This window comes from Rhopalosiphum maidis, chromosome 2, assembly GCF_003676215.2.
Source record: "Rhopalosiphum maidis isolate BTI-1 chromosome 2, ASM367621v3, whole genome shotgun sequence".
NCBI classification, from domain to species: domain Eukaryota; kingdom Metazoa; phylum Arthropoda; class Insecta; order Hemiptera; family Aphididae; genus Rhopalosiphum; species Rhopalosiphum maidis.
Window position 1 is genome coordinate 16,281,565 of NC_040878.1, and position 25,130 is coordinate 16,306,694.

The following is a 25,130-nucleotide window of genomic DNA, read 5'->3' on the forward strand; positions in this document are numbered from 1 at the left end:
ATGAATTTTTACGCTGCCGCGGTAACCGTTTCCGGGGACTTCGCATCCCTCGGGGCGCTTTTAAATGCCCACCGACCTAAGCACTTATTCTTATCTCCCTCGTCTACTGTATATGTACATAGAATAGTACTACCGTCCATACTTGATGTATATTATATTGTTATATACTTGAAATTAAATTCTATTGTAACTATTACATTAAATATTTTTTAACTGTATTTATATGTAATATAGTAAAATATATTATTAATTTTAAAATTTTTATTATTTCAGGTAAGACAAGTTGATTCAGTACATGCGCTTATTTATTCTCAGAACACGTATATTGATATAGACAGTTGTGAAACGGTGAGTAATAATGTAGTACTTATTGATATTTCAAATTGAACACGATTTATGAAGTAAGCTAATACTATGAATGTCTTGGACATTAAGTACATTCTAAGTTTTATAGAAATATAGTATCCAGTAATATTTCTTGAGTGAATACACACACACATATATATATAGTGAATTACAATGGTATATTTATCATAGTAGGTATTATTATATCATTTAAAGTATACTTTATATAAATTGTATTAGCAGAGCTGCGTAATATTGTATGGCATTTATTTAAATGTATAAGATGTAACAAAAACATATAACAAATTTAATTAATGAAGTTTATTATTTACATATTATTAACTAATCACTTTTTTTTTTAATTTCGGTTATTTTAATAATAATAACAAAAATAAGATTATTTCAGAAGTTTTTACATTATTATTTATTTGTCAGTGATTTTAGTTACATGATGTCCCTCTAAGAAACATTTTTCGTGTACTATGATAAATTATGGAATACAAATTTTATATACAACATACATATTACATGCAATCTAATTCACGTTTTTTTTTTAAACGTATATGATACCTATTCTTTATAAATATAAATACTTATAAATAATACACAGATCATGGACTTCTTCATTAAAAAAATTATCATCAATATATTGTTTAAATTGTTTAAAACAAAGATCATATTGAATAATATTTTGGTATTACAATACCTAAATAATAATGTTCATTCTCGAATACTTCTCAGTTTAATTCAATATAACATTTTTCTATTGATTCATGTAAAAACGTGAACATTCATTTATTTACTTTCATAAATCATAGGTATTTATTTTATATTTATAATATAAAGACTTACGTAATAATTTAAAGAGGTGGCAGGTGTAAATAAAGTCTATTATAATATTATCATTCACCATACACACCATTCGTATTATATTGACATTTTGAAATTTAAGTATTATAAAGTGTTTGCAAGAAGTTACATTTAAAAAGTTAAATTAATTTTTATTCATAAAGTATTACTATGTTAAAAAGATTTTATTTTACATATTATTATAATTTTTAATAGGTAGTTTAAATGTTAACACTGGAAAAAAATAGTAGTAAACTATAATTGATAATATTTTTGTATATTTTAAGTTTTTAGTTTTTTTTTAATGGCACACATTTTAAATTCATATTCCAAAGCATTAGAAGTTTATATTTTTGGGAGTATTTCGATACATACGAATGTCGAATGTCCGTAAATGTTGATTCTATTTCGATTATAAAATAGAAACAAAAACATAAAATATTTATAATGCATAATATGAAATTAAAAATGTATGTTGTCATTCAAAAATTTAAAAAATGTTGTTTTATTTTGACTGGAAATTATTTAAAAAAAAATATTTCCATAAGCCTTAATAGTGATTTTGATATATCTAATGAGTGTTTGACGTTAAATTAAATTACTATTATAAAAATGGAAAATTAAATTTTTAATTATTTCTATAATAATAATATTTGAATATGTAGTACTTTCATATAGTCATATTAAAAATAATAATTGATAATTTAAATGTTCATGATGTCTTAAAGAGTACCTACTATACCTATATTTTATTTGCATTCTTAAATTTCACACGATATTAATGATAATTGCAATTAATTAGTAAAATATTTTTTTAAATTTTTTTGTTTATTTAGTTATCTATTTAAATCGTACATTTAAACAATATAGTACCTGTGTTCAATCATTTTTCTCAACATCAATATATTTTATATAAACTTTAAATAAAATAAAAAAGTATACTATCCATAGTTTTAGTGTGAATAATTTTTAATTTGTAAAAATTTGTAAAAATTCCGTTAAATTATTGATTAAAAATAATATTTATAAAAACGCGCAGGTAGGTAGTCAATTATAAGTATAGTACTATGAAAATAACAATATAATAATGTAACAACAATATGTGCATATTAATGTATGGAAATGTACAACTTTCTTAGTAATTTCTACTGTGATTAACGTACATTCTACTATACTATAGTATATATCTACATATTGTATTCATATATATATATATATATATATATATATATTCAACGTACCTGTTGCGTGGGTTACATTACTTTTCTTTTGCTATTTTGCCTATTTAATCTTATATTTATGGCTCAGAAGAATCACCATACCGTAAAATTAAAGCAGCATCCAATAAAGGTTTTTTTATTCAAGGGGGACGAATTAAAATAAAATTTAACAAATTGTTATGATTATTACCAAATTATTTTTTTTTAAATAACACACGTTTTTTACAAATATTAATTATTATCTTAATTCGTATACTTATAATATAAAATGTTACACGTCTTTTTCATTATATTTTATGTTACAATTACCTAGTTATAAATTATATAACTTGAGTCACGAATAATTAATTTTTTTGGATTCATTAATTATAACTTTTTGTTAAAATATAAAAAAAAATGTTTTAATTGGTGATAGGATTACATAAAGACAAAGACTTTAAAAAAAGTTTTAGTATAAAAAGAGCAGGTTTTGAAAAACTTTTATAAAAACACGTTGAAGCGTTAAATTAGATTTATGTAATTACTAATAATGTTATTATGTTCATTTTGAATACCTATATCGATGACTAATGGAAGAATAATATCTTTAGGTCTACTGCATATTTGTATGTATAAAAATAACTATCTTTAGATTTACCTACCTTTTCAATTTTATAATAAAAAAAAAATTCAATGGAAATGCTCTATAGTTTAAGCGATTAATTAATAAAAAATAACAATCATCATATTATATAAGAGTATACACAACGTGCAAGTGGCGTACGCACATAAGAATTGCGGATCATCGTATGTATATTGTATACGTTATAAAATGCATACACGCAAGATACAAACGATAATTGCAGCAGTAGGTGTACATTATACCGGATACTATACGGACTTTTAAGTACGCAGTTAACAAAATATCTTGTCGAAGAAAGTGCGAAACAAGTTGTTTACTAAGCGTTGTACACCTATACCTACCTACTCGTAAATAGTCGTATAATATTAAGGTTAGGTAATACTACAATATTATTATTGCAGTCGCCGTCGTGTAACGTATTATTATTATTATTATTATTATTTCCAACGCGGTGACGGTGGTTGCGCGTACGAGTGACTGCAGCTCGGGAACGAATAAAAAGAGCGAGTGAGACGGCGTATCATAATATACACACGTACTCACAGGGTTGCCATCGCCGGTCGGCCGGTCCTCCCCGCTACCGGCCCGCCCGCGAACGGACCCTTTTGCGCGCCGACAAGACAGAAGATCGATGGCGTCCCGGTCGGCCACCACCGTCGCGCACGCCGCCGCTCCACCGCGAACGCCGCGTATACGCGTATATACATCGCCGTGTCGCGCATATCATCCCCACCGACGCCGCCGGGGCCAAAACGCACGAGCCATTTCGCACTCCATATTTCATATCGTGCAGTACACACGCCCGGAGAGCTGTGCGCGCGCCGCCCGCGGAGAGAGTGGAAAAAAATATCGCAAAACCATCCGCGGTCTATATAATATTATTATTACTATAACGCCGAACGGTACGCGACGTAGGTACGCGACTTTACAAACCGCAATCGAAAAGCACTTGTGATACTTACGTTGTCGTATCGCGTAACGTATATAAAATAAATATAACACAATGCTGAAGACGGGTTAGACGCAGCTATAGGCATATATAGGTACGCGAGATTCCGCATAATGTTTAAAAATAATATGATTACAGATTAGTTATTAGTGTGTAGATACTGCCCGCGCGTTGTTTTTCATGAATGAAAATATTCGTCCTAATGAGGATGGGTTATTGTCGTCGTGACTCGCTGTGTGTTGCTCTCCGCGGAAACGTTTTTACAAAATGTATTGCGATATCGCGTGGAACTAGTTAGGGGTCGAACTACGTATAATATATAGAACGCTATAAGAACGACGACGATGAAACAATATAACTCGTGTGTAAGTACGTGTATATATACGAATGGGAGTCAAGGTCGTCCGGAATGGCCTCGTAAAATAGGTTCTTACGAGCCACCGCCGCCGCCTCGCCCCAGCGGAGGTTATAACCGCGTCGTCGACGACGACGGTGTGCACAAGATTTATATAGGCGAGACAGCTGCGGCGGCGTGCGTTTGCGCGTCGTTACTGATGACGCCATCGCCGTCGTTATCGTCTCACCGCGTCCCACGGCGGGCTTATAAAAATACGATTATCGTACTAACCTATATTATGATGTGCGTTTGGCTGTTGTTGTTGTTGTTGTTTTTGTTTCCAAACTAAACTTAAGAAACGATGACCGCTTGCCAGTTACTACTTTTTTTCTTTTTGTAGTTTCCCAAAAACTGACTGACCCCCCCCCCCCCGATGTGGTTCTAGCACAGCACGTCTCACCCGAAACGGCAGTTTCGCGCACGTTATATATTATAATATAATAATAATAATATTATTGTACCATCGGTGTGCGTGATGAGCATCACGTTTTTCCAATGAAATAATAATGTCGTTTTCACATTTTATGGCGCATTGAAAACGCATTGCGAGACTTTCCGGTAGAAATAATATATTTTTGTTTATACCTACATTACTTATATATTATTATAATAAGACGTATAAACTCGTATATGTACGGTGGCGATGCCGTTTCTGACACGCGCGTTCTACACTTTTATATCATTGCAAATAGGCTATGTATACACAGGGATATTATACTAAATAATATATATATGCGATGTGCAGTACCTATACTAAGAATAATAATAATCCTCAGTCCTCACGATATACACCAACGTAACTGCACACGCAATGCGTGCATAATAATTCATCCCATTGCGTGTACCCTCTACCTAGTTGTGCAGTGTGTATGGTGTATACACACATATTATATATAATAATTATACATTTATACTTATACATATTATACGTACCTATACACCGCATCGTACTAAGTCATAGTTATAGTTTTATAATTTATATTTTATTATTTTTTGGTGTTCTATTGTAGAACTATGAATTATAATTATAATTAAACTATAATTTAGTTAATACACTAAAAATGAAGGAATACCCTTGCATTTCTATATGCATTAAAAAATAGCGAAATATCACAATAAAAACGAACGGGACTTATCGTGATTTTTAATTAGTTCAAAAATTGAATGTTTGCTATTTATTTGAAAATATACTATCTAACAACTGTAATGAATTTGATATTTTGTCAATACATACAAAAACTATAATACCTATAATCTCTTTTAGTGGTTATTAGCTACATATACGCGCTCAATATCTACAATAATATAAATAAATTGGGCTAGCATTTTGATATCCATCATATCTAATCCGTGATCCGTATTAAGTAAAATCAAAACAGATTTTTGTTCTATACTTCTTTTTTCGAGGTTCTCTGTATAAAACGGCCAAAACATAACTATGGCAATTTGACATTATCCGCTCCACCTTATATACTTATCTTAGCTTCCCTCTGAATGAGGGAATAGCACCTCCATACCTTCATAGCTTCATATCATCTCTTTCTAATGAGACCTCCCTGATCTTTCCTCATTCATTTTTCCTATGATTCTATCTCTTTCCATGTACCATGTACAATACTACAAATCATTCTCTGTTTTTACTACCCCATCGTCACATCTCCTATGTATATAAATATAGAACATGCTACGTTTTATCAACTTAGCTTGGTTATTATTACCCCTCACTATCTTATACTTATTATCACTGCATTGTTGTAGCACATACCGGGTCTTAAATTATCAAATGTACCAATCTTAATCTGTATTTGAATTAATGTCTGTCATAACGTCAATGCAATAAATAAATAACTCAACTTAAAATAATCAGCATTAATTGCTTAGTTACATTTAAATGCTTCTAAGCAATGTTACATTTATATAAATTGATTCGTATACCTACAACTTACAAGCTATAATTATAGTCTATAGATGTTTATACTTTTAAAATTTGAATTTTATACTAAGAATAAGTAATTTAAATTAAATTATCAATACATTACACAACTTTTATCATTATTAATTATTATAGATATTATACAAATTTTATCGTTTAAATAATTTTTTTTTAACACAGAAGTTTGTAAAATAATACACTTAACAAGTTCTTGATTAAGCTTAAATATCATACTTTGAAAACAATTATCCATGCATTTTACATTGTTATATGCGGAGTCCATAAGTTTAAAAATAATCTTATTGCTATTCTATTAGTCATACCAAAATTTGTTTGTTAATGTAAGTGTAAAAAAATATTTTTCTGAAAAGCTGTACACATTTTAATTGTTATAATATGTATACCTACAAACTGCAGTATGTATTACGATTAATACTACAAGTAAATAATATGTTACATATTATTTTTTATATAAATTGAATTCCGGTCAATGACCATTATTTTATTTATGTTTGTATTGTCATTATTATATATTCAGTTGTATATTATGTTTTAATATACTCCTTTTATTTATATTAATTAATGATCATTAGTGCTTTGAATACTTGTAGTCAAACCTGTATTTTATTTATATATTACAAAAATTAATGTTCATAAGATATTACACTGTTAATTAAATTAATGGTATTAGGTATTCTTTTAAAACATGTATATTTAGCTTTGTATAATGTATATATCTCAACGAACTCATCTTTGAGTATTTATAATTTGTATTATTAAATACTATAAAAATAAACTTACTGTAAATGTCATAGTGCTTAACCACAATAATATTTATCTTCTATATTACAGAAAAAATTCAACTGTCTACACATACCTACATTATGTTGATTTGATAAAAAAAAAAAAATCACTAAATCATAAATAAAAATAACGTGTACCTACCTACCAATCCCAGTTGTGAATTTAATGCACTCAAACGGCCTCGACTTGTTGCTCGCGGTAATTGCTTTTTTAATGTTTGTTTTGATTCGATTCTATAACTTTTACTGACCCAAATTGTGAGAATAAACAAAACAAAAAATGATTTATTTATACCGTTGTTGTAGCATTTAAACTCGGGTTGTACTCATTGGGACGACTCGCATAGGTATTCCTACATTTACTACATTCAATATACACATGCTTTGACCAGAAATATCACTATTTAAGGGCATTATAGTACGAATTATCAATACTCATACCATTTTAATAAATTTTACAATTTTCTATTCGTTTGATATATTATAAATTATAATATATATATTTACACGTAGGTACGTGTAAAAAAAAATATATATTAACTATAAATATAATATACTATTTCTTTCTGCTTTTATTTTAATACAAATATAAGCGCATGCCATTGCAACAACAGCAGACGCGACGACAACTATAATGGGTGTCAGTGTTTTATCCGATCGCGCGGGCGTCGTTATATACATATATTTATTTCGCTGTTTTTTCGACTGCACCGGAACACCTTGAATTACGATTTTTTTTCCATTGTACATATATAGTTATATATACCTTTCGGTGGTGGTCTTTCAGGCGCGGCGTCACCTCCGGTGTCAACGGAACCGTTTCTGGCGCGCGCGTATGATACGGAAACTCTTTTAATAAATTCGGACTGAGTGAACCGCGCACTGCAAACTAAAAACAGAGAAAAAAATAAAAAGTAAAGTAGGAAAAAATGCCTTACCGCCTCCCCGTCGGCAAAGGCTTTGAGTATATATTATAAACGTGAGTGTGTGTGTGTGCGCGTGCCACAGAAATATATATATATATATATATATGTCGTCGTATAATATATAGGCGAAGCTCATAAATACGTCTAGAACAGAGAGAGGAGTCGGTCGTGGGCGGTCGGGCGAGGGCTGGCGGGCGCGGTGAAAGTTAGTCTGCCGTAACGGAAAATGTTTCCGGCGTACAGTCCTGCGCTCGTATACCTACGTATATATGTTATTATATAGTGAATCCAGCCCCTGCAGGGCTCGGTCCCGTGACGTATCCGCCACGAGTGCGAATAAAGAAGAACAATGGAGCTTATATATTATATTGTGTGTGTGTATATATTTGTGTACCCCGGCGATAAAACAGAAAATCCGAATTTCGACCCCCCGCCAGGAGGTGTTCGATATGATTCTGACGATGCCACGGTGAGTGCGGATGAGGGGGATATATTTTTCTCTTTTCTCTTTCTATCTTACCCTACTCTCTCTTCTTCTCCCACCTTTCTCTCGTATACACACACTCACACACACAGCCAATATATTTCTCGTTTATTTTAACACGCAAACGCCGATCGATTCGTCCGCATACCCATCGACCATCACACAACACCTATTATATATTTATTTTATATAAAATATAATACGCATACAAACTGTTTTGATATATATATATATATTATATTAAGTTTACCACGAATAGGTTATAATTTTACACTGAAATCAAGTTTGAATATGTCACATAAAATGATTTATAATATTATAAACTATATTTTGTCTAAATTTTGGTGGGGTGGTGAAGAATATCAAAAATTCTGACGGCCTGTTTCCACAAACGACATGTGACACTCTGCCACCCTCGCATGTGGACTGGCTTCCTCCTATGTATATTATGGACGAACAGAGGATGGAATTTCGGATGAATATTGTGTAACACGGCCGCCATTTCTCTCGGATCGCCTGCGATATTTTTAGTAAACATGTTTTATTTTTTCCACCCCGCATGACAACGCGTTGTCTAATATTATACGAATATATATACCGTGTTGAGATTTTTTGAATTTCCCTCCACAGAAATTACCTACATACGTCAATATTTATTACAATGTTCATATATATATATATATATATATATATATATATATATATAGGTACATAATGATAATAATACTTTTTTATACAACATACGTTTGTCGTATGCATTTATAATATGTATATATTTATACAACACTGATGGCAGTATCATTTTTACATTACTTTTATGGCGCCAACTGAATTTCTATGCAATTTAATTAATTTCACTGCAATTATATAAACGGAATAAAAGTTTGTTATATGAACAATATCTAGTTGAATTATAAATAAAAAAATACTAATGTTAAAGCTGCATACGAACTAATATAATATTTTTAACTATACTTTAATATGGGGAATGACTAATTATTCGTTGAATTAAAAATATTGTGTTGTGATGGTGATGTGTGGGGAAGGGGGGGTGCTATGATGAGAGAACAATAAAAAAAATAAACTTCGTTTGTTAACACAAGAGTGCCTGAAAAACATTTGTCGATGAGTACTTCACGAGCTATGTACTACTATTATATAAGTATTCTATGAGCTCGTAAAATTATAGCATTGCAGCTCAGTTGTCTCGTCCTGCTGGAGTGGTCGCGAACAAAACAAAGCCGAAAAGAATATCGGTTCGTCCGTCATACGTAATTGTTTCCAACGAAAATTGGTCGCGTATTTTGTTGGACTGCTGTAGCAGTCGCTTAAACATAATATTATCATTATTATAGCCATATAATAATGAGCTTATTTGAGGCAGTCCGACAGCGGCACACGCCAGTTGTTGCCCACACAAGCACACACCGCACACGCACACGAGTTAGACGATATAAAAGCTTATTTTACGGACCTAATAAACCAAAAAAAATGTAACAATGAAAATAATGCACAGACACCTCCATACCTTCCATCCCCAATAATACTTACCTGAGGCCGGTGTTATAGTACCCCGTGCGCGCGTATGCAAATTTGTTGACATTATTGTTTTTCTATTGTATACTATGTACATACATATACGTATATATATATATGATGTCTCGCTATAATATTATCATATGTACCAGGTGAATCAATGTGCTGCCGGTGGCGAGTGTGTGTATATTAGGTATATAATACAAGTAAGTACCTATATAGCTACACACGAGGACGAGGTTTTACGTTGACAAAACATTTACCTATATTATATTATAATAATATATGCATTACGCGCCTGCGGGCCATATAAACGCGGACGATATTGATCTGACATTACGTTTAATAATGCGTGTTGTTGTTTTATCAGATGATGGTAATTAAACACGGGATATAACTGAAAAAAAAAATGTCGAGCTGGTAAATACAAATATTAATAGTGTCTGCAGTGCGTGTGTTCAACGCGAAAAAAACCGATCGGGCTTGTTTGCCGTGGGATGGATATATGTAAAATATGTTTATATGTGTGATAACGCTCATGCGACTACAAGTTGATGAAACAAAAAAATATAATTAATAAAGTGCCTATTTTTTTTTTATTTTCTCTCTCCCACACGCCAATTAATTGATAAATGGAAGCGGCGGTATATAATATATAGGAATTGTAATAATATAATCGTTTATATTTTATACACCTATATAGATAAACGTTTATATTGTTTTTTATTTCGAAAGTGATTAACGTAAGATAATAATTATAACGAAACTAATAACATTTTTAACTTATTTATTTTAAATTAATCATTAAAATATAACATTTAAAAAAAAATTATATTTTTCAGTCATTTTCTTAATTATTAACTTTAAAATTATACATATTTTTAATTTCGTATTCCAAAGAAAAATATTATTCTAAGTATTTCGAAGTATAATAAGTCTAAAAATTTAAAAAAAGTAGCTAATTATAGACTAATCTAAAAGTATTGATAAGTATAAAAGTGACCATAATATATTTAGAGGTACGCACTTCATTTTCATCAATCAAATTTTTAAATAATTAATTAACTGTTCATTCGAAATTTGATCTCCATGTATAGAATTAATTTAAAAAATATTCTACTTTGGAGTATGAGATTAAAAATGTACAAGTACAAGTATGTACATATACAACGGATACTATTATAATTTTAACATTATTTTCAAATGACGCTGCAGTAGCTGTATAATTACAGTAATATATAGTATATATTTATTATTTCTTCTATTTTGATTAAATATCTATGTAAAAAAATATTATATTTAGTTTTGTTGAGTTCATGAAACAATTTAACAATTAAGCTTTTTGTATTCAATTCAATCACTATCAATACACTCAAATCAAACTCATTAATATTATTTTATATTATAATAGGTATGTTTATCATTATAATTATTAATATTTCAATAATTTTTCAAAAAAGGATATTTATCTCCTTAATAAACAACATTCATATTATAATACAATCTTGGTTCAGTACAAAATGTGTTTTGTAAAATACATAATAAATATATGTTGTTAGATATTAAAAATAAATATTATTTATACAAGTATTTGTGAGTATTATCATGTTTAGTTTATTATTATTTGTGTAATAATTATTAAAATAATTTTATTCTGTATTTCTGTTGAAAGTTTATAGTTAATTTTTTTTTTAAATCGCAAAACATTGTCCTGAAAGATGAAAAACTCAGTTTATTGCGTTGTTTGAAACTAAAAAAACTTTTTTTCCTTTCAATTTTAAATTAACAGATTATCTACGCTAAATAACAAAGAAAACTTGAATATTTTTAGCGCATTTCAGAATCTAAATCTAGTTATTTCTTGTAGTTATTGTTTAGTGTTGCTGTTTCTACTTATAAAAATACCTTTTAATGCCATCTAGTTAATTTTTGGGACACAAGCACTAAAAAGTAAAATAATAAATTATTTAATAATAATTACTGCATATAAGAAAAACAACCATGTGAGCGAAAGACTGCGGAGTTTAGTGTATGAACATATTATATAATAATATAAAGTAGGTACAATTTTTGTCTTTCAGTAGAAAAGGATGAATAGGTTTTTGTCTCAGAAGCAGTATCTATCGTTTACCCGCCATCTTGTCGATTGTATAGTTGGTTAATTTCTCATATGTCCTGGGGCTCCCTTATATTTATAAATATTACATTGAGAACAATATAATATGTACTGTAATATTCCTACGAGCACAGCACACGCGTTAGATATCGTTTTGACGTTGACTAAGCTGAAAACGACGCGTACACATATATTTTCGGTATATTTCACCCCGCGGGGTGCAAATGCATATAATACATAAATGTATATAAACACGCGGCCAAAAGTATTTAGACGTTATGATACTCAGAACACACTGTCTGGCAAAAATGTCCAAAAAAACAAAAAAAATAAAAACGTAAAAAAAATTTCACGTCTCCCAGGTTGCCGCGGGTTAGGCTCGGTGCGCACCTACACTCGTCCCCTCTACTGACTCTGGCGGCGATGATGAATGAACCCAATAACAATAATAATCTTCGAATATATTAGGCATGAACAATACCTGGTTCATACCTCTGTTTATGTACCGGCTATATACGTAAGCCTGCGTACACCCTGAGGCGGCCGGTGCATTGTGTCATCGTCAAGGCCCGACCCCCGTGCGTGGGTGGACGCGACACCTGGCAGATGTGGCCCGAAGACGTCGCTGCGCGGTTTATCCTTCTCTTCTCGTCGTCGTCGTTGTTATTCTTCTCCTTTTCGTCCGGTCGTCCGTTCATTCTTCTCCGTCGTTCAATAGCAACGAAATGAACATTGATTGGCAGGTCCCGCGTGTGGGGGTGCGGGTCGGTATGATCGCGGTTGTCGTCGTCGTCTTCGACTATTGCCGTCATCGCGTCACAATACCGGTGACCGCCGTTCACGGTGTAGGTAATATTATGTCTCCGCGGAATTTTTCGTCGTCGTCCGCGTGTCGTCTGTCCGCCGCCGCCGTCGCCGCCGCAACCGCAGAAGTTTTCGTTCGTTTACGCCGCGGGGTAAGTCGCAATTAATTTTTCAAATATATTTAAATATAAACGTAAGGCCTATATTAGTACTTAGTAGGCGTAAACCAAATAGTGAATATTGTTAATATTTTCAAAAACAATCACGAGCTACTGATCATAAGTTCATCAACATTTTTGTTATTAAGTAAAATGTAGAAATGTCAGATGCGATTTACCTATACCATTATTAATTAATATTTTTATCTAATGTTCATTGAATATTTTGGTTATTGCAGATGAATAGGTATAATATAAAAATTATTTGGAGTGTTTGGGAAATCAATGATATTTCTATTACTAAGGTCGATCTCTATCTTTTTTATCTGCATCAATAAAAATAAGTTCAATTATTAGTGAGCATTATGGAATATTTAGTCATCTTCTGTTGTCTAGTATCTACAAGGTATATACATTATAAAGAATAGATAGATTATACCTATATTAGGAGTATTCCAAAAAGAGGATAGGCATGCTTATATTCTATATTGATATCATTGTTACCAATAGTAACTAATAAGTAACTATTCTGATCACTATCTATTATAATCGTTATTAAATAAATAATTTTGATTATTTAATATTGCAAGTTTGAACAGAAATCTAATAAATCAGCTTAAATTCGTCAACTTTAAGTTGTATAATAAAAATCAACAAGTATGCATAAGTGTGTTGTAAAATAAAAATAAAAAAAACGACTTGTTCGTGGTACAAAAAATGTGTTAGCTCGTAGCATATCATTTTGGAACGCCCGGGAAAGGCTTATATAGTTATATCACCTATATATCATATATTATAGTACGATACCATAATGCTATCACCACTCGGCACTCGTCGACGGTAAAATACAATAAACATTATACACAATTTTATAATATAACAGTTTATATTTACCTGATGTAAATCCCATACGGCATAATAATATAGGACATTATAGGTAATACTATGATTCTCGAATTTAATAGAAGTAAAATTGTTTAAAATTTTAATAATAATTGAACTGTTTTTACTCGAATGTATATTTTTCGTGCCTTTTGAAATTTACTTCTAATATATTATATTAAAACAGTTATTAAATAAAATACAAGATATAAACTCTTAAAATAAAAATATCAATTAATGTAATAAGTACTATCGTAACAATTATGAATCAGTTAATAAGTAATAATTTACAGACAGTAATTTTCAATCACAGATTATTGTCCAAACATTTGAAATGCATAAACTATTCTCCACTAAATAAGCTTTCTTCTCGATAATTTAAATCGCGATTGGCATTTATAACGCATGCAAGTAGCATTTTTAAATAATAGATTTAAGCGTGTGCAGATTTTAAAAATACGACATCGGACATAGTAATATAATACATATATATATATATATATATATATATGTATAATATATATAAAGGTAACTCGCGTGCGGTTTATCTTTGTGCAATTGTAAATCGTGTGTGTTTAATAATAATAATAATAATAATAATGCACCCTGTTAAACGAGTAGTATAAAAGCACGTCCGGTCCGATCGAATACGACTGCTGTTGTAGCGGCGTATGTGCGATAGCAATTCGAATAAGGAAGTGTCCCGTTCATAAATAATTAATCGAATTAACGCGCCACACGAACGTTTTATATTATATTATACATATACATATATATATATATATATAGCGTATCTACAGGACGGAATTTAATTGCGGCAAGTTCTCACAGTTGGACGAAAAATAAAAACTGCGCGACGCGCGTCCGCCTCCTTTTATAATATATTATGGTATTAGATAAAAATTAGTTTGCTATTGAAAACGTGTACGATAATAATATAATATGTGTCATTACGGTGATGGCGTGTACGAAATCGAAAGGTGTTTTACGAGTAGGATAAAAATATTAGTAATATATTATATAATCGTACGTGTAACAGGGGACATACTTATTAAAGGGTGTCCCTAGAACCCTTTTTGTGAAACCACATAAAAACAACGGCGACGTGCTCCCCCCTCGATTAGGCGGAACAAATAACGTAAGATAAACGCGTTTAGTAAAAATACAGTATAATTGTATCGGGTGACTTTTTGGATCCATTTTTAAAAATCATTGTTATGAACTTGTGTATGAAATAATAAAATTTAATTTTTAAAACCAAATTTTTGTTTAATATTATCGAAAGGGTTTTAAGCGTAAATCACTTTAAGAGTTCCGTATTTTAAAGTATGCATGTACAAATAAAAACTTGCGTGAAAGTTCCACAACGACAAAGAAACATTTCTATTCAATTTATATATACATAATAACAAAACAAATGCACTCTAAATTTGTTTGTAAGTGATATAGTTATTTATTAGAAAGTTTTTGGTTCAAGAGTTACCAACTGAATCACGAAAACATTATTTTTCCTATCTAACGGATGGTATAAAGTTTCTTCAACTGATTTTATTTTCACTGTTTAGGAAGTTTTAAAACTATCAAATATCTAAAATTTTCACAATTTTCATATTGGTAATTTATAATTTTATTTTTACACCAGACGAAGATCATTACAACACGGCGTCAACACTAAATAATTAGTAGATTTCAATAGCGTGTGCTATATTCGAATATCCTCAAATTCTCGAACGCTATGATCTGTGTTTATAATTATATTTTTATTTTTATCTCCGATTATTCCATTCATCTGAGAAACTATACAATTAAGTATGCGGCCGGTGGTCTCAGTTTAATCGCGCGAACGGAATTTTTCTAACAGTAATAATGTGTGTGGAAATAAAAAACTATAATAATAAAAGCATATTATTCTTATCGACTGCGTATATCGTGTGACCGTGGACGAATGTTTCTGCGTATATAATATTATATACACATTAATATAATTATTACCTGTTTTATATGGTGTGTACTGTGTAGCCATATGGGTATCTCGATGTCACAAAACTGAAAACTAAGTTTTCCATACATTTCATTGTGGATATTATATACCTTCGATAATGTTTCCTAGATCGATTTCACGCAACATTTTTGCTGATACAACGTTTTTCACGTAAATACCAAAATGCAAAATATTCCTCAGTCCTTTCACTTCCATATACGTGATTAATATTATTCAAGAAAAGCCTTAGTATGGTTTGTTTGATATTATTTTACAACGAACTCGTGGAAACAAGAATATTATAATAAATACTTTTCGGCGTTCAGTAACGTTGGGTGTGGACGGGAAATCGCCCAAGCGTGTGTGTATACAATATACATATATATACATGTTCACGAACAGTGCCAAGTATGTTTGGCGGCAAAATATAGAAATAAAACCAGACTTAACAATTTGGCCCAGCAAAACGTCGCATACAATAAAAACCATCGTACCGCGGCGGCGCACAAAAAATTGTTTTATTTTTCATACGTTCATCCACTATGTAAGACTTGTACATGATGGATTCCACCAACACATTTTTCTGCGTATATAATAATACGAAACACAAATAAATCGTAATAACATAATAGAATAAGAAAACGCTTTTAGTTCATAATTGGATTTTTTTTTTGCCAAAATTATTATAAGCGAGCTTATTAACACTGCCGGAGTTAATAATGCCAAATTTTTATTTTTATAAACTTATTTATATGCGCAGGTATATATGCGAACTTTTTAACAGCAGGATATTCACTATTTAGCTTTCACAGCTTACTTATCGAAAGAGTCTTTCACAATATCTATTTGTTGGGATTAATAACGATTTAAATAAAATTTATACTTCTCGTACCTTAAGGTATAAATCATAAAACATTACTAACAAAAAAATAGACATCGAATATATATGTATATGTACTTATGTCAACGTTAAGGTGATCGCATAACATCAATGTAGGTACCTGATATATAATATAATATTTATATGTATAACATTATTTCAAGTTTATACAGTACAAGTTTAATACTCTAGCAAGAAGCATAGAAACATAATTGGCTAATATCAAAAATGCATTTGACTCAATGGATATGTGAGAATAAATCTAACCCTTTATATGTATCATAAAATATCAAAATAATATAAACATGAGTATTATGTAGATTTAAAAAAATACTTCTATACTATTCCCATCATATCTATTTATAAATATTGAGCAAAAGGATGCAATCTATATTATATAGGATAAGGGTATGTACAGCGCATTATATTCGTATTTTGAACAGGAATATAATACAGGAGAAAACAACGTTTTTCCTACCGTAGCCATGTGTATAATAATAATAAGAGAGGATCAAATCTCGTATACCTACTTACAAAAAAAAAAAAAAAAAAATACAATACAATACAAAAAGTAAAAATATATTTACCAGCGTTGCACCTACGTTATACTATATACCTATATGTACATGGCCGGTGTCCTAAATGAGAACCCGCTGCTCTGCGAATGGCGGTGGTTGAGAGTCGTCGCGCGGCAGCGAGTAAACAAGGGTGCGTGTGTGCTCTAGTATAATACGATTCGTATTACGTTATAGACCAACTACCATATACCACCACTAAAAACGCACGCCACTAGGATTTGTCGTACACACACACACACACACACACACACGCACACACGCACACACGCGCCCGTGATCGGTGGTGACGATGAATATATACACACGACGTCGACGGCTGCAGCGGCTGTCGCGGCGGCGGCGGGCGATCGTCGTCGGTGTGAGCAACACGGTCGCGGGGCGGAACGGAATGAAAAAAAAATACGCGAGCGCGCGCGCGCGCACACACACGTACACGCGCACGACCGGCGTTTCAATACGCGTCCGATGTACGTCGGTGACGGTGCGCTCGACGTCGTCGTTATATCGTATACGAGAGTTAGCATAGTGTCGTGTTATTATTCAAATCGATTTCGATTAAATACTTAGTGCATAATAAATTGGCTGGTACTCTCACGCGTTCGTCCGGCAGTGTGCGCGACAGTTTTACGTTTTCCGTCATCACCGTCGCCGCCGCCTACAACCGGTTGTCCGGGGATGATATTACTATTATTACATGTTTGTAATATCGCGTTCGTCGAGTGCTTCCAGGGACGTAGGACAGGTAAATTTGTTTTGGCCTTTTATAACGCAACATATTGAATAAATTGTGTGGAATAATTAGTAAACCATATAGAAAACGACTTTGTCAACCCCATCCGAATATCGAAACAGTTCATGTTTAATGGATGTTATGGATGTAGGTATAATAATAATGTGTATCGTGCATAATTATTACATCATTAGAGTGTATACGCGCGCTTGGTGAGGGACGATTGGCCACGGTGAGAACGTCGTCGTGCGAAGGGTTTTAGTTACTATTATTATATATACCTATATTTTCTCGTCTGATAGCTCAATCGTGTCCGAGAACCGGTTTTTTGTTTTCAGGTCCGTTTCTACAGCAGTACATAATATAATTATTATTACAATACATTTGTCCCATAAACGCGCACAACAATAACGGATTAAATACGCCTACGAAATAGAATATTTTCAATTTATTGCAGGACGATTGTTATTAAGTTTTACTGTTACCTACCATTATTATTTATTAGTAGTTATATTTTGGTAAGTGTATTAATTTTTTGTTAATTCCACATAGGTACACGCATGTTATAATATTTCGAACGATCGTCATGAACAGTACAGACATATTATAAATGATAAATTTATTACGCACAATTGTGATACAAATCGCTGTACACATTTTCTGCGTATAAATACCATAAATATAGGCGTCATATAATCGTAATATTTGTTATCGCCGTGAATTAATAAAACACATAGATCATGTCTGGAAAGCTATTAAAATATGTGTTTTAAACAAACATAAAAGTATTAAACAATAATGTTTCGTTTCGTTTGGATTTCGATGCATATAGCTTTAAAGCGCGTTTAATGACTGATGAATAGTATAGTCCATTTCAATTTCACTTTACTTACGGGCTATGGCATAAACTACAATGAAGTAAAGAAGATATTTCTACAATGTTGGCTACCAAACCTAACCTATGTTTGTGGTATGGTCACTTGCGTGTAATTGTTCCGCTTTAATATTATTTTAATTAATAGAGTTAATGTTATTATAGTTTAATATTAATTTAAAAAAACGCGACCTACATATTATACCAATGCAGTCTATTATCTGATATTTTTTTTTTGTTTTTAATTTATTGCTTGGAACTGTGTAAAATTGAGTAGTTTAAAAGAAAATTTAATTTGGAAATTACATACCAGTTAAATCAGTTATAGATCAAGATCATAGGTCAAACGCCACTATATTTAACCCGAATCAATCATGATATATTTTGTTATGAGAAATATTTTAATTAAAATATATTATGTACTTAACTATTAAATAATGAATATTTTTCGGTTCGTTAAAATCTATACAGAATAATTTATCATTGGAAATATTTTTAAAATTGACTTATCATAAAATATTGTTTTAAATTTAAATTATTTATATTTGAATAATCTTGGAATAAAGTGTTTTATATTTTAATTAAGTTTTGATGGCGTAAGAAATAATTTTTGTTATCTTTATAAATATTAGTTGAAGCCCATGGAATTTTAATTATTGAGACTAGGAATATGTTATGATGTTTACAAAGTAGGTAAATTTTAAATTATTCATTAAAACAATTTTTTTTTTTTTAAACTTAATTACTGTACATTCTATATTGAATCTTGTAAATTATTATTCGTAAATATTAATTCTTCTTCGCCCGAATATCGAATATCAAGTGGTAGTATACGTAAGGTACTTGTTCTTTGAGGACAACGTTAGTTTTACGGGAGTCTTTGAAAGTATGTCGGATTATACAGATAATACGCATTTAACAATTATTCGAATAAACTTTCATTAATCGTGTTGAAATTCTTTTAATCTATAGGTACATAATATAATTTAATATTAAATTCTTAGGAGTTTCTTTTTGATTATACGCAAGTTTTATATTTATACTTGTGTATCCTCCTGCAGGATTCCAAAGTATTAGATAGGTATATATAAACAGCGCATTTTACTAAAAAGGTGAAATTATTATCAAAAATGATGCATTATAAATAATCTGTAGAATAAGTTCATTGATTATTATTAAAAGCATTATATTAAGCCACGGTATCATATTTAAATTGAATATATTTTATAGAAAAATTTTCACTCGTGAATAATAATAAAAAAACCGATGTGATTACTTATGTATATAACAACCTCGTCCGAATAATTTACATTCGTTGAAGTACATAACGGTCGATTAATATAAGACTACGCGTGTGTACATTTAGTGCCAGTACGCAGTATTTTAGTAGTATCATTGGTACCTTCCATAATAATATGAGTACCGATCTATTCAAACACCGACTTTAGTGCGTAATATGTGTAGCCGTGTAGGTACTATATATAATAAAGCTGCTACAGTCAGTGTCTCGTTATAGTCGTTATGTAACAATGCTGTCGTCATAAGAATAATACATTTACGGTGTTGCCCTTGAAACGTCAATAAAAATATACACATCTAGTTTTCGAGACACACACGACGTGTTTAGCTATATACTCTGGTTAGCTAGGTATGAGGTACACTCTATCGTGACATTAAAACTGCGTAAATATTAATATAGTTTTATCATGTATTCACGTAGACCTAGCCGGAAACGAACTCATGTCGATTTGACTTTGCCGAGTGCTGAGCAGTCTGCCAAACGTAACTATGTAGGTATAATGAATAATGATATATTTTACAATTTATATCGCCGATAATACAAAATCTGTTAAATTCTGTACAAAGTTTTTTCTCGTATAACATATATACACGAGTATTATCGTTAGATATATAGATACATACTACATGTACATAAATGTTACAATGACCACCGTATATTATTGCTACGACATATACGTCGATGTGTAATCATTTTTATATATTGTATAATATGATTTTCGTTGAAAATCTATGTAAATAATAATTACAATTCACGATTACAACGAAAACCCTGTATTATACCAAAAGACGTTTCGCGCAGAGCCCGTTATAATTTTCACGATGCTTAACGACCCGAGGCCTCCCCGATCAGACAATTAATTTCGACACAAATGAGATTCGGTCTGCGGAGTCTGCAGTGTGCGTGTACATTATTGTTTTTCTTTTCTTTTCTTTTCTTTTTCTCCCGCAAAATGTTTTGCGCGGTAAACTATCGCGTAGCGTACAAAAACAATATAAATAATAAGCGCGGTGGTGTGTATACAGTTATACAGTATACAGTGTACAGTGTACACTATACACGCTTATATAATTTATATATATACTACGACGGGCTAAATCACGTCGGGACTTAAAACTCTACCAGGGTTGGCTGGTGCAGGGTGGTGTAATACTGGACACGGGGTGGAGCGCCCTTACGTCGCCGCCGCCGCCACTGCGGTGATAGGTGCGTTATTAACGAGCTTTCGGCGCGACGGGGGTCCTCTCACCCGCGCCCGCGCTCAACGGGTTTTAAGTCTGCAGAACAAAAGGACTTTGTGTGTATATATACAGTGCATGGTAGGTATATACAGGGCGAGTCACGCGTGGGCGTGTGCTGTACTATATTTATCGTGCCGTCGTTGTTGTCGCAGAAATACGCATATTATTTATATTATTATATACACATCATAATATAGCGGGAATTGTACTTCAAAAGTATATACACCACATATCAGTATATGTGGTGTATATAAGTATTAAAGTATTAAAGTATAGGCGTATATATATTTGTTATTGTGATCAGTGTGTATACAGTATTACAGCCGTTGGGGTCGGAAAATCGCAATCGTTTGATGCGCATATTAAAATATATATATGGTATCGTGTGGTATTTTGATATATGTAGTCGATTTTTGCGAGGGTATATAATGTAATATATGTGCGAGTATTAAATTATAAGATCGACGTCCCTGAACTTCGGCCTCCCTCCAGCACAGAGCTGCACTCTGTGTTTTTTTAATAATTTAATAAAATATGTACTATTGTGTTTGTGTACACAGCGATACACGTTAACTACCCGTGCTTGTTTGCCTTTGTACAACTTACAATGTATAAGTACAACGCGTGGCCTGTATATGTTTATATTATATTTCAAGTCGAATATTATAATAATATATTATCATAATCTGCTGACGAAAAGTTCGTTTTCGCGATTGTATTCTTAATATTGTGCTTGTTCTTTTATACGGATTATACCATTTTGTAATACCTACAGCTACAGTGTTAACGAATTCTTTCCGAAAATCTAGCTTTTAAAAATATAAAATATAATAATTAGGACAATATATTACACAGCGTCACATATATTTTAAATTCGGAAAAAAGGCGCTAACGAGATTAACGTCAACGTGTCTGACGTTATAGTAATTTATTAAGCTCGTTTAATAAATCATAAAATAAATGTTTACATTTAGGATGGTTTGATCGTACGAGTAGGTAGGTAGGTTTTTTTAATTTTTTTTTTTTTACTAAAAGTTTGTTTATTTCCCTGACATTCGTAAAAATGTGTTTTTCAAGTTACACTAACTCGACATACCATGATTTTGTGGTAGACATCATATAATATACATATAAACATAATATACAGATTGGCTGATATTTACATTTTCAGGTTAGTTCTTAATGTGTACACAATAAAACATTTTAATTGGTATCCAATAATTGTTTGAATGATATGGTACATTATTGCTCGCTCTTTTCTCTCTGTTATACGTACCAAGTCATAATAGGTCCACTCATAAAGTCATAACCCATATTCTAGTTGTTTTTGTGTTTACACCTATTCACGTACACATCAGTTGTTTCTATATCGAATCGATTTACCGCCTTATACCGATATGGTGAACAATTTATACTACTTACCTAGTTGTTGAATATTATTTTCCATTAATAAAGTAGCTGAGAAAAAAGTAAGGTATTGTAAAATTACAATTTATAGCCAATGTAATGAATTAAGAACCTTATACATGACAGAGTACAATATATGTTGTTGATATTACAGTCGTAGTATTCGCTTGATATTTGACTTAAGAATAAACCTGTGAATGATACTTATTATGATTTTTTACTAGCAAACCTCATAATATGCATTTATCATCAATCTTTATACTTACTATAATATTTACCTACATGTTATAGTGCAAGTTCTATCTGATGTGCACACCGCGAGTAATATTTTATACTGTTTTATTGGGACCGAATCATACTACATGATTATTGGCTAAATGTCGATTGTCTGTGTATCAGAAGGTAACCATAAAATAACAATGTATCCACGTTATTTTTTAACCATAGTCGACATCAATTGTCATAATAATAATAATTCGAAGGGGACGCGGGAAATATATTGTACTGTACATGCGATGTACGCGTGCGGAAAAAGCCTGCGGGTATGGTTTACAAAAGAAAAAAAACCGATCGTAAAATCATTATTGACGCGCGTGTCGAACTATTTTATTTATTTATTTATTTTTTTTTTGTGTGAAACTGATAACGCGTCGTTTATAATATAATATTATACATGTACAGCGTCAATAAATTATAAAACGTTTCTTCTTTTCATTAAGCCAATAATGTGATTTATTGTGCGTTGCGCGTTTCACCTTTCAGATTAGAGCTGCTCGCATCCGTGGCAGTCATGCGTATTTTGTTTCTATAAATAACTCATAAAATAATATCCTATCTCGATGATTCATTATGATTCAGTATATATAATATTTATACATATATATATTATGAATAATCTAATTATTTTTTTTTTTTTGTTACAGGTAAGAAGACGTCGATTTTTCACTTTGGTTTTGTATAATATAACCTATATATTGAGGTTTATTCGGTAAGTTGTAAATGCATAATACTAATAATAACAAAAAAATTGTAAACGATTACAATTCTCTATTATAATTATTTATCTTTATATTAATACGCGATTGCCCTTATTATCGTTGCACCGGACATAATTAAATTTTGAACTACAAATAATTCTATACGTCGCTTTTCGTGGTTAGTATATATACCTATTACCTACTTCGTATGTATATATTTATTTAAAAAACCTTTTATGATGACTTTCTGTGCTTTTGTTTCACGCAGAATGTTGTCAACAAACATATAAAAAGTATCATCTCGTACGGCCGTTTAACTATGTTGGCTTTTCACCATTTCATGTTCATATTTTGTATACTGTATAGTATAATATGCTCACGTAATACCGTCCGTTTATTATTATCGTTATGTAGCCAATAACGTTCGATTCGTAACTATGCGTGTCACCATCAAATATCGCTCGTTATTATTTTGGGGGCGGGGGGGAGGTAATGCATGCGTGGATGAGCGGGTCTCGCGCTAACAATCGGATGTTACGGCACGTGGAAATTTACGGCTTTTGCGTCTATCGTCCTGCCGGCGTCAGTATATAATATAGGACCGTTTTCCGCCGTGGGTATCTATATCACGAAACGACGAAAATATAAATAAATAATATTCATAATAAAAACAAAAAGCTAAAGAGAAAACAAAAATATTATTAAATAAAAATAAATCACATGTATACGATATATATTATTTTATGGTATATAGTATTATATTATACGCCGATATTACAGTCCTTATACGCTCGACAGGATTATAGTTCCTCCTGCACCCACTACTGCATCGATATATTTATATTCTATTCATATTTATATGGTATTATATATTATTATATTGCATCGGGCAAACGTCCAACCGGATGTCCACTGACGCGTGTTAGCTGTTTATCAAAAACGCCACCGCCGCCGTCCATAGTGTCCCTTTTCCCCCCTTCACCGTCGATATTATGTATATGGATATATGTATAATAAAATATTGTACACACCCACTGAATTTTCCTATCAATTTTCCAGATATTGCCAATATTCCGAGTGTCCGTCGCTTATACATATAATATTTATAATATATTATTATTATATTCTATATTTTTGT

At 31.4% G+C, this 25,130-nt stretch overlaps 1 protein-coding gene across 7 annotated transcripts in view; it reads left to right on the plus strand.

Moving 5' to 3' along the window:
- LOC113554418 (homeotic protein antennapedia-like) overlaps positions 1-25,130 on the plus strand; it is a 153,705-nt gene that overhangs the window by 95,692 nt on the left and 32,883 nt on the right. Inside the window, exon 1 of one of the 7 annotated variants that reach the window (XM_026958258.1) lies at positions 274-348. The exons of 4 other annotated variants lie outside the window; for them this stretch is intronic. The gene's annotated coding sequence lies outside the window, so the exon portion shown is untranslated. Of the gene's footprint in view, positions 1-273; positions 349-17,965; positions 18,206-23,938; positions 24,004-25,130 lie in introns of those variants that run through there. 2 more of the 7 variants (XM_026958257.1, XM_026958256.1) reach the window with 2 other exon arrangements.